The sequence below is a fragment of the Protobothrops mucrosquamatus genome, unplaced genomic scaffold (genome assembly GCF_001527695.2).
Source record: "Protobothrops mucrosquamatus isolate PMUCROS unplaced genomic scaffold, P.Mucros_1.0 scaffold303, whole genome shotgun sequence".
In the NCBI taxonomy this organism is placed as follows: Eukaryota; Metazoa; Chordata; class Lepidosauria; order Squamata; family Viperidae; genus Protobothrops; species Protobothrops mucrosquamatus.
Window position 1 is genome coordinate 955,552 of NW_015386645.1, and position 16,227 is coordinate 971,778.

Genomic DNA, 16,227 nt, shown 5'->3' on the forward strand with positions numbered 1-16,227 from the left:
AATATCTCACAAAGTTGGAAGGCCTGATTGAACTTTTCTTTTACCGGTAGTCCCACAGGCGTCTTTTGTTGCCCTGCATTTAGTGGTGGAGAACGAGCTGGAAAGAAGGTTAGTGAAAGGATACTTTGGGGAAGTGAGGGGAGACAAGGAAGGGGCTGATTCAGCTTCTGCCATGTTACTCCACCAGCATCAGGGCTTCATCCTCCCCCCCCCACTGCCTTGCTTAGTGGCTGTGGCACCAGTGCATTCCTTAGCCTCCTGCTTTGTTACAGTAGTGAGTAAGGAGGAAAATAAGCTTCGTCTTCAACCCTGCCCACCTTGCTTAATAGCCATGGCACTGGTGCATCACTCAATCTCCTACTATGTTCTGGCAGTGAGTAAGGAGGAGAAGCTTTGTCCTCCACCCCACACCGCCTCACTTCATGGCTGCAGCACCCCCTCCCACCTCATGTTATCAGCAAGCAGAAAGAATGGGCAGGTGGGTGGCTGCACAGGCTCTTAAATAAGGGCTGACTTTCAGAGTAGGGCTTATATTTGGCACAGGTGTGAAAATTGGGCTAGGTCATATTTTCGGGAAAACATGGTATACACACAAAGAAACACAAAGACACATACACACAGAGAGAGTAATATATAAACAGATAAATGCAACAATGAATTAGATTTTTAAAATCATTGCTTTCATCCTCAAGATAAAGCCACGATAAATAAAATTAAAAATCAAAGGAAAAAAAATTTGGTTAATGAAACAATCTGAGAGGGCAGAATGAAAAACCATCCAATGCTTATAACTAAGAATGACATAGCTTTAATACAAGCTGACAAAGACAGGGAACTTATCAGGAATAAGGGCAATTACATGAGGGAAGCGGAGAGCCATCCTACAATATAGTCTTCTTCCAATTTTTCTACTCAGTTCCCACAAGAACATATCAGCTGAAACTTTCATGTCTCAAGGAGGACTAGGGTTGATGGTTTCCCAGTATAAAGTCCACCCTCTTCCCACAGCAAGGAAGTGGGTCTCAAACATTGAAATTTCAGGCAGTGGATATTCATTTTCTTTATACTTTGGAAAAAAACTGGTTGTGAATAATAATAATAATAATAATAATAATAATAATAATAATAATAATAATAATAATAATAATAATAATAATAATAATAATAATAATAATAGTAGTAGTAGTAGTAGTAGTAGTAATAGTAATAATAATAGTAAAGTTGGAAGAGACCTTGGAGGTCAAGTCCAACCCCCTGCTCAGGCAGGTAACCCTTTACCGTTTCAGATAAATGGCTGTCCAGTTTCTTCTTAAAAACTTCCAGTGTTGGAGCATTCACTGCTTCTGGAGGCAGGTTGTTCCACTGGTTAATTGTTCTAACTGTCAGGAAGTTTCTCCTTAGTTCTAGGTTGCTTCTCTCTTTGGTTAGTTTCCATCCGTTGCTTCTTGTCCTGCCTTCAGGCACTTTGGAAAATAGCTTGACTCCTTCTTCCTTGTGGCAGCCCCTGAGATATTGGAACACTGCTATCATGTCCCCCCTCGTCCTTCTGTTCGTTAAACTAGACATACCCAATTCCAGCAACTGTTTCTTATATGTTTTAGCCTCCAGTCCCCTAATCATCTTTGTTGCTCTTCTCTGTACTCTTTCTAGAGTCTCTACATCATTTTTACATCGTGGTGACCAAAACTGGATGCAGTATTCCAAGTGTGGCCTTACCAAGGCATTGTAAAGTGGTATTAATACTTCACGTGATCTTGATTCTATCCTTCTGTTAATATTGGAAGGGTTTGTTGTTGTGTTTTTTTGGTTATGAAGCTTATGGGCTACAGTACACAAAATGAATCATTTTGAGAAGAGTACACCTTATAATTTTCAAAATCTATTTTTAGATAGAATTCTCTTTTATTAGGTGTTCTCATTTATTCTGATTAGGGCTCAGAACAATTATCTGATGTTTCAAAGAAAAGATGCAAAAAAAATCTCTAGATTCTGAAATGAATTTGAGAGAGATTGTCACAGCCACTGCTTAGTAGAGCGGTTCCCAATCCCCAGGCCTTTTGGGAACCAGGGCAAGGAAATGGGGCTGGAAAGTGAGTTTCATCTTCATATGTGAGGGATCTGGGTCATGAGCATGAAACCATTCCTTCCTGCAATGGTCCATGGAAGACATTTAACCCCAAAAACCAGCCCCTGGAGCTAAAAATGTTGGGGACTGCTATGTTAGATGTGGCTATTTATGTCCTGGTAATTACAAAGAATGTTTATGCAGAAGAAAACTTTGAACAAGAGATTGAAATCACATGGATTCTCTGTGTGTTTACTTTCCAGGTATTCTCTAAATTCCTTGGTTTTCTTGCTTTCATAGTTACCTTCATGCAGAGCAAGATAAATATTTATTTACTTACTTACTTACTTACTTACTTACTTACTTACTTACTTACTTACTTATTTCTTAATCACCTGTCTCCTTCAGACAGGAGATCTAAGCGGTGTATAAAATAATCAACAAAATCAACATTAAAATCAGAATAATTTAAGATTAATTTTTTTAAAAAATGCTGCGTTATATGTCATGGTTTCATAGGCTGAGTGCAATATATATATCTACGTCTCTATATATTAGGTTACTGCCATAAATTGCAAAAAATAAAAACAAAACTGGCTGAAAGTAACCAATTTGCTTCATTTAAGGGATCTGGTATAAATATCAGCTTCATTTCTTTATTAGTTGCTCCTTCTTATTCAAATCAGGTCTCAGAATAATGATATAGCATTTTGGAGAAAAGATGCAGCCCAGTAATCCAGCTGCAGAAACCAAAATGGAGAAAATCTCCACAGCAATCACATATTCCCCCTTCGTACTCAAAAAAGTGGGAACAAATGACACCCAGACACTGCAAAAGACCAACATGCTGAAGGTGATAAATTTGGCTTCATTGAAGCTGTTTGGTAAATTCCTAGCTAGGAAGGCCACTGTGAAGCTGACAGCAGTCAAGAATCCCAAAAAGCCTAGGACAGTATAAAACATTGTGGTTGAACCTTCATTACATTCCAGGACAATTTCTTCAGACATGGAATGCATGTCTGAATCTGGAAATGGGGGAAAAATTGCCAACCACAGTACACAAATGGTAAACTGAGCCATGAAGACAGATAGGACAATTATGGTGGCCATCCTTCTCCCCACCCATTTCCTCATTTTGGAACCTGGCTTGGTGGCCATGAAAGCAAGAACTACTATGGTTGTTTTACCCAAAATAGAAGAAAGAGCTATAGAGAACATGATGCCAAAAGCAGTTTGTCTCATGAGACATTTCACTTGGTCAGGTTGCCCAATGAAGAGCAGAGTGCAAAGGAAGGCGAGCAGGAGAGCAATGAGAAGTATGTAGCTGAGATTCCTGTTGTTGGCTTTGACAATCGGAGTGTCCTGATGTTTTATGAAGATTCCTAGCACCATAGTTGTGATGGTAGAGAAGAAGATGGCAATCATTACCAAAGAAGTACCCAAAGGCTCTTGGAAAGTCAAATAAGTTATAGTTTTTTGAAGGCAATTATCTCGATCCTTGTTTGGATATTGATCCTCTTGACATGGGAAACAATCATCTAAGTCTGGGGGAAGAAACAAAACTATTTCACAAAACTACTTTACTTTTAATCATGAAGAATGAACAACATATATGATTTATTTAGATCCTATGACTTCATATTATTTTTCCTCAAAATAATTTATAATGAAACACATGAAATAATGCAGTGTTTAATGACAATATCCATTAAGTTATACAGCTACATCAAAATATGTATGTGATACTTCTACTCTCCAGGTAGAATAGGAAAGTAAATAGGGTTGAAATAGCAGGAAAAAATATTGCATGGATTGAATTTGATGGAAAATTACCTTATAGTCAAAAAGCATATACTAAAAAGCCTTCTAGATTGTTTATCAACAAGCATTGTTACCTGCCAAACAAGAAATACAAGAAATAAGGAGAATAATACAAAGCTGAGATATCTATTGATGGGGGTGAAAGTTTATTCTCCTGGCTTCTGGGTTGGTTTCCGAATGTTTCATTACCAGGATAGGTAACACCTTCAGTGGAGTTTAGGGGATGTCCGCTGAAGATGTTACTCTACTGAAGTTATTACCTAGCCTGGTAACAAAATGTTCAGAAACCAACCCACAGGCTTGGAGAACAAATTTTCACCCTCATCCTACAGATTGTCAATGCTGCTAACATCGGATGTTCTTGCTTGACAATATATGAAGATGCAGACATTTTCTATTTTACCTGTGTATCACTTTTAGAGTAAAAATTAGATGGTGCTGGAAAGGAGGGGGAGAATGTGCTTGGGGACTAGTTAGCCATAACAATATTTCAGTAGGTATTTTTCAAGGCTAGTTGTAATAAGTGCTGGAGGTTATGGAACGGGAGGGAAAGTTCATACTTCAAGCCAATTGGAGAATGTGATTAATGACTGTTAAATGAAAAAGTGAGTTATGCTTAGATACTGTATGTTGGGGGAGGAGAATTCCAGATTTTGGCTTCACTATGTACATGCCGAAGCTATGTTGCAAATTAAAAGATTCTTTAAGGTAAACAATGCCTCAAAGTTCTTTGAAGAGCTTCTTCTTTTGGAACCATGACATAGATATTCATCAGTATTGCAAATCTATTGATCCATAAGGAAGATTATGATTTTTAAAGTGAACTGATTGATTGTAGCATTAAATATTTCAAAGTTGCCTTTTCAAAAGGCAACTGGACTTTGTTTTTCCTTGAAGTTATTTTGTTTCTCATTCAAAAAGTTATTTCAGTTCTGACTGAAGCAGAATTGAAGAAGCTTCTTGGATGTGAAGCAAAATGTTTTCAAGGAAAAACAAAGTCAGTTGCTAATCACCCTTGAGACAAAAAGCACATTTGGATGACTCAGAATCTCCATAAATATTAAATATCTCATTGAACTTTATATAAGTAGTTCACATTTTCATTGCTCATCTATACAACCTATCAGATAGCTCAAGATTTTTAGTCACTATAATATTGATTAAAATTCAAAACCATTTATATTTATTAAATCATTGATATAGTCAATATATTCCTTTGCTTACCCATTTGGACAGCTATCTTCCCTTCTGGACATTGTCTACAGTCATAGCAGCAGGATAATTTCCCTTCCACTTTGACCTTGCTGTGGCCAATAGGACATTTCTCATTACAGATGGAAAGAGGCAATGTCTGTTCATAAATAAAATGAGATTGCTTTCATATGAAGAATTTATGTGTTGGGAGTGTCCATTTCATCAATTATACATAACCAAACTGTTCACATCCTCATCAATCCTTAGTGTCGCATTTCATCATTTTCACCAGAATTCCACAGCTAGGCATGTTGGAGTTCACACCTCATAAACTTTCTCAATTTGAGAAACACTGCTTAACTGTTCCTCCCCCTCCCCCGCCCACCTTCTTCAGTGGAAACATGCCCAATTCTGAGAGACTGCCTGCCGAAGTATTGCAGTTTTTATGCAAAGATTTAGAGAAGTGATTTACTCTAGTCCTCCTTTCTAGATTGAGAATATGACTAGCTCAGAATCATTCAGTTGTCTTTGTGCCTGAGGGAGGACTAGAACCTCACCTCCTCTTTAATGATTTGTAAATATGATCATTCCCTCACTTAACTGTTGCCACCTAACCCTGCGAATTTACTAAGCTGAACTGGGTATGGTGTAATTTATAAATCAGGTTCCCTCTTAGAAATCTTAGAAGTCCCATCACAAAGCAGTGTTGTGTGTCATACTGCCTTCCTCTTTGATTGGTGTATGTTATGATATATTTTTTTAAAAAAATATCTACATCCACCCTTTCAATAACTTTATCTTATTTTATTTATTAAATTTATACACTGCCCAACAGAATATAACATGCTATCAACAGCGACTGGGTGATTTTTATGCTCAGAATGCAATCACTTGGATTAGCATAACTAATCAGCTGGTTAGGCAAATAAATAGTATCTCCAACAAAATGTTTGTTTTAACAAAGAGTTTCTGCTCCCCATTTCATCTCTTTCAAGGGAGACAAATATAAATTTAAATCCAAGGAGATTAAGTTAAAAAAAACCCTGGCTATGCCATTTTAAAAATGTTTTTACTCTTTTGGAATAAATTGTTTCTTTCCATTAAGCTACACACTTTCTTAGACTGTCATTATTCTACTTAAGTGGTTAAAGACATCCTGACTACTTCAAATGTCTTATTCAATTGTCCTTTATTCTTCAGGGCCCAAATATATAAGTAATCAACTGATAAGTTTATTTTCAGGCTTCTCCAACAAAGGACATGTTTTATACAATACATTGGAGTTGCACCCAAAAATAATTAATTCACTTAAGGACCAACTGTTTTTGATCTGTAGTATTCATATTATTATATATCTTTGCATTCTATTTTATCATATCCCAATTTATGTTACTTTTTTTAATCTTAGCTTGTCTCATTCCATTGCATTGAACTTAACTAATAAATATTACTACTACAATGACTACTGGGATAATTTTGCACTGGAACCAAATAAACGTTAAATGTTGTAGGCATTTAAACTTTAAGTCACCTATTTACACTGTAATAATTTATGTTCATATTACATAAAAAATATTCCAACAGAACTTCTTCAAAAATTCTTGTGTGCATCCAGCAGTGTGTGGGTGATCATTATCATGAACCAACACCACACCGGAAGTAGTGCCATAGAAAATCCCACCAAATGTGAAGATGCCAAATGAGTCCTGCTAGTGAAGTTTATGGAATGTGTTTTGACCATCAATTCAGAAGTCTACTGTAAGTCTACTGCATTATAGGGCTATCAGTGCATGTAACATATATGTGTGTATGGAAAAAGAACATCAACCTTGCTATCAAGCAAAATCAAGCTCTTAATAGTGAGTGCCACACAAAGTGCACTAACCAAATAGGTGGTAAGACATTAGGGGAACTCAGGCACCACACAGGTTATGTAGGAAGTAAACACAGGGTCGGTCATAAAGGACTCAAATGTCTATACACAAATGCACAGAGTATGAACAGCAAACAGGGAGAACTAGAAATTCAGGTTAATGAGGGCAGATATGATATTGTTGCCATAACGGAAACGTGGTGGGATGAAACCCACAAATGGAACACACAGCTAGAGGGATTTAAATTATTTAAAAGAAACAGACCAAATAAAAGAGGAGGTGGAGTTGCTCTCTACATAAGAAATAACTACATCTCTACAGAAATAGAGCACAGCAATGATGAAAACTGTCCTGAATGCATATGGGTCAATATAAAAGGAGGGGGGAAAACGACATTGCCATAGGTGTATATTATAGGCCACCCAACCAAACAGAGGAAATAGATGAACTTTTTGCTAGTCAGCTAACTAAGGTATGTAGGAAGCACATCACAATAGTAATGGGGGACTTTAACTACGATTGGTCCATTAATGGGTGAAAGTGGCAAGAAGGTGAGAAGCAACAGGGATAAAGCAGAACTATTTAACTCGTTTTTTGCATCTGTCTTTACACAAAGGGAAAAAAACAGGCCAACCTATCAAAAATAGTGCCATTAAAAAACAAAATAGAAATACAAGTTAAGATAGGCAAGAAAATGGTAAGTGAGCACCTGTCCACCCTAGACAATTTCAAATCACCAGGACCAGATGGATTACACCCCAAGGTTCTCAAGGAACTGGCAGATGTGATCTCAGAACCACTGAGCTATATTTTTCAAAGATCCTGGAGCACTGGGGAACTACCAGAGGACTGGAAAAGAGCTGATGTAGTTCCCATCTTCAAAAAAGGGGGGGAAAAGGACCCAGGAAATTACAGACCTATCAGCCTGACCTCAATACCTGGGAAGATTCTGGAAAAAATAATCAAACAACGAATCAGCGAACACCTACAGGCACCTGTCCACCTTAGACAATTTCAAATCACAACCTACTACTTGATAAGATAGAAAAATGCGGGTTAGACAGCATCACCACCAGATGGATCCATAGCTGGCTGACCAGCCATACTCAGCGTGTGGTCCTCAATGGAACTGCATCTATATGGAGGGAAGTGTTTAGTGGGGTGCCCCAGGGCTCTGTTCTGGGCCCAGTGCTCTTCAACATCTTCATCAACGATCTGGATGAGGGGATAGATGGGGAACTCATCAAATTTGCAGATGACACCAAGCTGGCAGTAATAGCCAACACTCCAGAAGACAGGCTTAGAATACAGGAAGATCTGGACAGACTTGAACACTGGGCGCTATCTAACAAAATGAAATTCAATGGTGAAAAAAGTAAGGTTCTACATTTAGGCAAGAAAAACCAAATGTACAGGTAAAGTATAGGGGGTACATTGCTCAATAGTAGTAACTGTGAGAGGGATCTAGGACTCCTAGTGGACAATCATTTAAATATGAGCCAGCAGTGTGCTGCAGCTGCCAAAAAAGCCAACACAGTGCTAGGCTGCATTAACAGAAGGATAGAATCAAGATCACGTGAAGTATTAATACCATTTTACAAGGCCACACTTGGAATACTGCATCCAGTTTTGGTCTCCACGATGTAAAAGAGATGTTGAGACTCTAGTAAGAGTACAGAGAAGAGCAACAAAGATGATTAGGGGACTGGAGGCTGAAACATATAAGGAACGGTTGCTGGAATTGGGTATGTCTAGTTTAACGAAGAGAAGGACAAGGGGGGACATGATAGCAGTGTTCCAATATCTCAGGGGCTGCCACAAAGAAGAGGGAGCTCTGAAGCCTGCAGGCAGGACAAGAAGCAACGGGTGGAACTAACCAAAGAAAGAAGCAACCTAGAACTAAGGAGAAACTTCCTGACAGTTAGAACAATTAACCAGTGGAACAACCTGCCTCCAGAAGTGGTGAATGCACCAACACTGGAAGTTTTTAAGAAGAAACTGGACAGCCATTTGTCCAAAATGGTATAGGGTTTCCTGCCTGAGCAGAGGGTTGGACTAGATGACCTCCAGGGTTCCTTCCAACTTTATCATTATCATCATCATCATCATCATCATCATCATCATCATCATCATCATCATCATCATCATCATCATCATCATCATCATCATCATGAAAACTCAGATGAGCCATCCATAACAAGCATCGGGGCATGCTAACTTCCAGTGTATTGTTGGTTCATGCTAATTCTCACCCACATACCACTAGACTCAAAAACTTTTGAAGCAGTTCTGTTGGGATGTTTTTGATCATCACACCATAGCCCAGATTTGGTGCTGATTGACTACTACTAAGGAATTTCAAACCTTGTAACTTGTTATGACTAGTGCATCAGTTTGAATGGTGATTATGTTGAAAAGTAATGTAATATTATAGCTTTCTAATATGTATTATAAAAGTTCTGTATCTGCAAATGTCTGTCATTGAAAAACAAATGGAGGTTTATTTCTGAATTGCCCTCATACATATCAGTAGACCGGTGAAATGCAGTGGACATAGTATACTTAGATTTCAGTAAGGCATCTGACAAAGTAGACCACTACCTACTAATTGGCAAGCTAGAAAAAGGTGGAATAGACAACAACACTACCAGATGGATCTGTGGCTGGCTGGCAAACCGTACTCAACGAGTAGTCCTCAACGGCACTACATCCACATGGAGAGAAGTAAGCAGTGAGGTACCATAAGGTTCCATCTTAGGCCCAGTATATCTTCATCAATGACTTAGAGATGAAGGAATTAAAGGGGAACTCATGAAATTTGCAGATGACACCAAGCTGTCAGGAGCAGCCAACACCCCAGAAGGAAAACTCAGGATCCAAAAAGATCTTAACAAACTTGAACAATGGGCCCTATCCAACAAAATGAGTTTCAATGTGCTTGAGCAGGGGACTGAAATAGAAGACCTCCAGGGTCCCTTAAAACTCTATTCTATTCTATTCTATTCTATTCTATTCTATTCTATTCTATTCTATTCTATTCTATTCTATTCTATTCTATTCTATTCTATTCTATACCCAAACTCTTCACATCCTTAATCCTTAGTGTCCCATTTCACAATTTTCTTTTGTTTTAAATTCACCAAAAGAATCTTTAATTCATTTCTTCCTCAATCCTCAGCAACTACCATAAAAGAGATGTGAACTTCAACTGCCAGCATTACCCAGCTGGCATGTTGAAGTTCACACCTCATAAACATGTTGAGTTTGAGAAACACTGCTTAACTTTTCCTTCCTCCCCTTTCTTCCATTGAATCATATCCAATTCTGAGAGACTGCCTGGAGAACTTCTTGCAGTTTTCTTGAAAAGATTTTGAGAAGTGATTTACTATGTCCTCCTTTCTAGAGTGAGAAGATGACTAGCTGAGAATCATTCATTTGGCTTTGTGCCTGAGGGAGGGAGGACTTGAACCTCACATTCTTTTTAATGATTTGTAAAGAATATGACCATTCCCTTGCTTAACTGTTCCACAAGATGCTTATTGACTTAATGCAAACCCTAACCCTAAACCTGTGAATTTACTAAGATAAACTGGGTATGATGTAATTTATAAATCATGTTTCCTCTTAGAAATCTTAGAAGTCCCATCACAAAGCAGTGTTCTGTGTCATACTCAGTGCTTTTTTCCTAAAAAAAAAAAAAAGTGCCAGAACTCACACACATCATACAGCTCGCCTTGCCTACCCTACAAGGCTCCATCCAAAAAAGGTGCTGGAACTCCGTTCTGGGCGTTCTATGAGAAAAAAAGCCCTGGTCATACTGCTTTCCTCTTATACATCTTTGCATTCTATTTTATCATATCCCAATTTATCTTAGGTTTTTTATCTAAAGCTTGTCTCATTTCATTGCATTGAACTTAATCAGTGAAGATTACTACTACCAGGACTACTGGGATAATTTGAACTGCAACTAAATAAATATAGGTATTTAAACTTTAAGTCACCTATTTCCACTATAGTAATTTATGTTGATACAGTATCACAGGGGTGTCAAACTGCCGCCTGTGGGCCAGACGCGTCTTCGGGAAACCATGCCCACCCCATTGCCGGCAATGGCGAAAACGCTCCGATACGTTGCGCGACGTCACGTGACATTGTGAGTTTGACATGTCTGCAGTATCACATTAAAAAAAATGGAAGCTGCTAAATCCAAGTGTGGTTGTTGTGGGGATAGTGGTAGTTTAATAACTTACTTCTGTGAATCACTGGCCAAATTATTTTCTAAAAAATGAGACACACCTGGTTGAATACAAGAGGCCAAACAGCATCCTTGGCAGAAATGGTGAGGAGCTTGTCTGAGGGAGCCATGGGGTCAATCCTTCCAATCTGGACTCTTAGAAAAGACTTGTTTGGGAATGTGACCCAATTGAAAATATCAAATCCAGTTTCTAATTCCCCACTGAGGCCAAAGGAAATCTGTTCTCCAGAAGTGTTGTTGAAGGAAACTTGCTGCAAAAAATAATGAAGCTGAATGAAGAAACAAAGAAATATAACTATTAACTGGGTTCCTTGATTCATATGGACAAAACACAGTTCTTTGAGTTTATCCTATGCTCAATGGAAAGTGATTTTTCATCAATCTTCTATGTTTCTAATAAAAAAGGAAATGTTGATCACATAGATTTCTACTCTAGAAATAATTTCTACTCTAGAACCAAGAAGAAATTTCCTTACAGTTAGAACAATTAATTAGTGGAACAACCTGTCTCCAGAAGTTGTGAATGCTCCAACACTGGAAATTTTAAAGAAGAGATGAGACAACTACTTGTCTGGAATGGTATAGGGTTTCCTGCCTGAGTGGGGGGTTGGACTAGAAGATCTCCAAGGTCCCTTCCAACTCTACTACTACTACTACTACTACTGCTGCTGCTGCTGCTGCTGCTGCTACTATTATTGTTGTTACTCATTAGACATAAACCTCAGTCAACTGAACAATCAAATTGGCTGGCGCTGATGGTTGACACGGGTTGCTACCACCATCCTAGGTGTCAACCAGGTACCTCCTTAAAATATAAGATGACAATGTCGTGACTTATAAAGATATCTTGGATAATGAAGGAAAATTGAAAGTTAGACAAGATTTACAATGACAAGGTATTGATTTAGCATGGTAGCCATATTTGCAATTTCAAACGAGATATGAAAAGATTTGACGATAACGGGATTTTATAAAGAACAGACAGAATTTGATCAAATATTGTTAAAAAAAGATGAAAACTTGATTAAGAAACTCTAGATTTCTGCTAAATTTAAAGGTGGAAGAAGAACAAGTAAAAGAAACAATGATAGCATGGGCAAGAAACTTTGGATATTCTATAGATTTGGAAGACTGGCAAAATTATGGGATAGAAATATCAAATTGACTAAAGCAGTTTCACAGATGGCATATGACACCAGTAAGATTAGCAAAAATGTTTAAAAATACTTTGAATAATTGCTGGAAATGTAAACAAAGACCAGGTACTTAGGATACTATCTGGTGGACATGCCCCAAAGCAAAAAGGTTTTGGGTTAAGATACATGCATGGTTGGAAAAAATGATTAAAAGAAAGATAGAATTTAAACCAGAACTGTTTTTGTTAGGAATATTAAGACCTAATTATGAGAACGAGAATGAATATTTAATATTGCATATACTGACAACAGCGAGAATAGTATTTGCCCAATATTGGAAAAATGAAAATTTACCAACTGAAGAGGTTTTAATTAAGAAAATTTTAGAATGTGCAGAAATGGATAGATTGACCTTAGAGATTAAAGAGAAAGAAGATTCATTTTACTTTAGAACATGGGATAACTTTTACCAATGGTTAGGAAAACGAACTAGTGAGAAATGAATGTGATATGTTATTTTTGAGTATATATTAATAAGAAGAATGATATGTATTAACTAACTGATACCGTTTATGATTATTGTTTATTATATGTATTACAGTTATTTATTATTATATCAACTATTGTTAACTGAACATATGTACCCGGACAAGAGATTATTTGCTAAAGATTGTAAATGTTATTGGGGGATAACCCCAATGTTGATCCCAACCCCTTTTCAACCCTAATCTTGATCCCAACCCCACCCTAAACCTTAATCCCCATTCTGATCCCATCCTAATCCCAACCCTATAAAACTCAATAATTTTTTTTTAAAAAATATATAAGATGTTCCGAGTAGCGCAGTTTTTTGTAACATTGCTGGAGTTATTGCAGGAAGCTTCAGTTTTTTGATGAATTTTGCAAAATTTTGGGACATTGTTCCCAGTGCCCTGATGACAATAGGTATCACTTTTTCATGTTTCATCCATAATCACACAGTTTCGATGGCCAGGTTGTGATATTTCGTAATTTTTTCCAGTTCTTTTTTTTCAACTCTGGCATCTCCTGGTACAGCGATATCAATCAGCTGTAAGCTTTGGTTCTCTACAACTGCGGTATCTGGCATGTTGTGTTCCAAATGGCGATCTGTCTGTATTCGAAAGTCCAACAACATCTTCACCTTTTCATTGTCAAAAACTTTTTCCACCCTATGTTCCCATGACTTTTCGGACACAGGCAAGTCGTATTTTTAACATAATGTCCAGTGGATTAATTTAGCAACTTGGTCATGTCTAGCTTATTATTGTTATTGTTATTGTTATTGTTATTGTTATTGTTATTGTTATTGTTATTGTTATTGTTGTTGTTCTTGTTGTTGTTGTTGTTCTTGTTGTTGTTGTTGTTGTTGTTGTTATTATTATTATTATTATTATTATTATTATTATTATTATTATTATTCCAATTTGGACTCTTAGAAAAGACTTGTTTGGGAATGTGACCCAACTGAAAATATCAAATCCAGTTTCTAATTCCTCACTGAGACTGAACGAAACCAATTCTCCAGCACTATTGTTAAAGGAGACCTGCTGCAAAAAATGGTGAAGCTGAATGAAGAAACAACGAAATATAAATATTAACTGGATTCCTTGAATCATATGGAGAAATTTCAGTTCCCTCAGTATGGCTTATGATCAATGGAATGTCATTTTTCCCACCAATCTACACTGTTTATAAATGAAAAAAAAATGTTTTCTCCATCACATGGATTTTCCACTATATTGACTATTTTAGCTGAAAAAAAATAATATAAAAATTCCAATACAACACTGAGAAAGGAAGAAAATGTCACATTAATTTGCTTTGATCAACTGCACATTTTATGAATTATAAATTTACTTTGTGGCACAAAATACTCCAGCATAGAAACTTCTAGGCCAAAACAGTCTTTAGTTCAACCAATACCAATAACATTCAAGGAAAGGAGGATGGAGGGAGGTGGTTAAGAAGTATGAAAATAAATAAATAAATAAACAAACAAAAATAAACAATAAATAAATAAATAAATAATAAATGCTTTCATTTTAACTGCCAAAAGAAAAGAAAAAGAGAAAAAATATAAACCAATAATTTTATATGATCTGATATGATCTTGCTGAATTTGGATTAGTGAATACTACCTGCCATGGTGATTGAAGGAAGTACTTATTTTTAATTTTTTTACTCTTTTTGATTTTGGAGGCATGCAAGGTCCTTACAGCATGTGCCACAGTGTAGACTGCATTGTAGATGCTGTAACTAAGTCCACCTATGGTGGTCTCAAAGACAGAATTAGGGAGATTCTTCAAATTCTCTTCTCCAGTGCAGATCCTTTCAGCATTCCCTTCTATAACATCATTGGAGAATGAGCATTCAAATGCATCTTTCCAGAAATCCTTGATAAAACCATCTTCTTTTTCAAAGTTTGGGTTTCTCTTCTGCATAAATTGTTGGAATGCAGTCAACTCCTTTGAGTGAAGTGCAAAGGAAAGAGCACCATGGAGAAAATCAATAGGCAAATGTCTTTGCATCAGAAAAGAGGTGAATTCCATCTGAGCTGTCATGATCCAAATTTTGGCTTTTCTCTCCTTTGGAATATCATCAGACTCTAAAAGAGAGAGCATCATTCTCAAAGTCACTATGCTTGTAATTTCAGCATTCAAGATCACTGCAATGACTGTACTCCACATAATCACTTTATATATTTTATCTACCTTCTCCACCATTTCAGCAGCTTCACTACCATACATCATTTGGGGTAGACATTCTATAAAGTCAAAGCATATTCCTCTCTCTGAAAACATGGAAAGACTCTTTTGAACAAATCTCTCCCTATCTTCCTCATACAGAGAAATCAACCCAACCCAGGTCCATCCAAAATGCAATAGTAAGTGTAGTATCCCTTTAAGCTGNCATCAGGGAACATCCATTTGACAAAAATTCCTGCTTGGTCATCATTCATCAAAGGAGCTGATCCATATGTAATCTAATTGGGGAAACACAGGAGAGCATAGGAAAAAAGAAACAGACTTAAAATAATAAAGGAATATTTTTTTTAACTTAACATAATACTTGAGTTTGAGTGGGATACAGAAAGAGGCTTCATAAAACACAGTTAGGGTTAAGGACATCTGTAAGTTTAATACTGGTCATGAAACAAAAAGGGACTACCCTTTGGTGATATTCTTGTCATTATATGACAAATATCTCTTGCCTCTGGAATCTTTCTCATAAGAGTTATCTTGAGGGCCCAAAATCTGAAAGTAATAACTAGCTTATGGACTTTCCCTCTTGCTTCATACATCGTCTCACCTGGGGAAATTTGTAGTTGCACAAAGTGATTGCCATGTCGACACAGGTCTTAGTACGGGGTCCTCCAATGATGGCTACCGTGTTGGTTTGGTCATTACATTTGTAGTTGGGGATAAATTTATCTTTTGTAGATAGAAATTCCATTGCTAAAAGATAAGTTGTATATTCCTCAAGATAATTGGTAGCGATGTGGAAACCGAGGCTAACATTGGGTAAAATCCCAGAATGTTCATTGATCTCCTTTACAGGAAATGCCAGAGCCAAAGCATGTTGATAATTATGAGTGAGGAACCTTCAGTGAGAGTTACAAACAAAATCAAATATTTTTAATGTTACAGATCTAGCGCTTATTGTTTATTCTGGATGTTTAGAGCCTGGTTCTTAAGGAACAAGATTGTATAAGGAATCACTGATGAGGAGGGGAGATAACTTAACATTGAACTGAGAAAGCATTTGAAGCCTGCTTTCTACTGTATTTTAGATTCTTCTTCTGGCAAACTGTCAAATTCATAGTAGGCTATCTCTTGCAGGATCAACTTAGATATTACAATA

General features: G+C 37.0%; 1 pseudogene; it reads right to left on the reverse strand.

The window, feature by feature from the left end:
• The window catches only part of LOC107286629, a 46,273-nt pseudogene extending 31,160 nt beyond the window's left edge, over positions 1-15,113 (reverse strand).
• Between the last annotated feature and the right edge of the window lie 1,114 nt (positions 15,114-16,227).